Below are 1,414 nucleotides of genomic sequence, written 5' to 3'. Positions count from 1 at the left end.
TCTCTCTCTCTCACTCACTCTCACTCTCACTCTCTCTCTCTCTCTCTCTCTCTCTCTCTCTCTCTCTCTCTTTCTCTCTCTCTGTATGTGAACTACGTGTGTGTAAGTCAAAGGTTCTATGGGGGCTCTGGTGGTCAAGAGGCAAGGGTTCGAAAACTGACAGCGACGGAAAATGTCTGAAGAATGTTCTCCTTTCACTTTCAGTACTTGTGTTAATCGTGTTCTGTTGTCTGACTTTCGTCTCCACTTTGTGCCTCCCCCCCCCTCCTTCCACCTCGTTGATCTTTGCCCCCATCCTCTGGAATCCTGACTCTTTTCTGCAGCCTTTCTTACTGCTACTCCTTGTCTGCTCACTGCTGTCTTTCAGCAACACCCCTTGTCTTAGGGTAGGGTAAGTGATTTTTAAAAATAATTATAGTAGAGGGTTTTACGGCGCTCGCAACTGCATTAGGTCACATGAGCGCCAAGGGGTGGGTGTTAACAGAGAAGTCTTTACAGGGAATCAGACTTATTATGCTCACCTCTCCAGCTTCAACAGCACGAGGTCTGCTTCGATTATCAAGGCACTCCGAAAATAGTAAGTCACAAGAGAGTGACAAACATACAAAAGAAGTAGAGGAAAATGACAATAGTAAGGATTAAGAAAGAAAAAGCAGCAGTTCCCTGGTGTAGATCAGGCACAGTTATGGGCGTGACATGAATCAGCCCATCTACATTTCTACTGTGCTTGAACGAGAAATGTCCCCCCTTTGGGAATGGCCTAAAGACACTACAGTCAGTGGCACTGCCCTGGGGGGTAGGGTAAGTGAGATCTAACACCTTGTCTTCTCGGACAAACCCGAAAAAAATCTCAGAGGCCCCGTGTGCAAGCTGCGCACGTTAAAAATCCCTTAGTGGTCCAAAATCTATAAGGCCAGGCTTCGGCCGCCACCGAGGACTAAGGTCACAATCAATTCCTACCAAACTAAAAATGTTTAATTTTAATGTGTCCCGTGCGCTCATGAGTCCAGAATTATGAAGTTGAATTGCGAGCGCCGTAAAACACCTCCAAAAACGAAGAATAAATAAAATAGGTTTTATTTACTTGCCGGTGTATTTGCGTGTGTGTTTGTGTGAGTGTGTGCCTATGTGGATACGTGTATAAATCAAATGTGCCTGTGTGTTTGTTTGTGTGTTTGTAGACCAAATAGACCATGCTGAGATGTTGTACATCGTTGCTGTACTTCTCTCACTCTCAGCCCAGGTTAACCCTGATATGCAGAGTACCCATTCTTCTTCTTCTTCTTCTTCTTCTTCTTCTTCTTCTTCCTTCTTCTTTTTCTTCTTCTTTTTCTTCTTCTTCTTCTTCTTCTTCTTCTTCTTCTTCTTCTTCTTCTTCTTCTTCTTCTTCTTCTTCTTCTTCTTCTTCTTCTTG

This window comes from Aplysia californica, unplaced genomic scaffold (genome assembly GCF_000002075.1).
Source record: "Aplysia californica isolate F4 #8 unplaced genomic scaffold, AplCal3.0 scaffold00011, whole genome shotgun sequence".
Taxonomy (NCBI): domain Eukaryota; kingdom Metazoa; phylum Mollusca; class Gastropoda; order Aplysiida; family Aplysiidae; genus Aplysia; species Aplysia californica.
Note: the sequence above shows the minus strand (reverse complement) of the source record.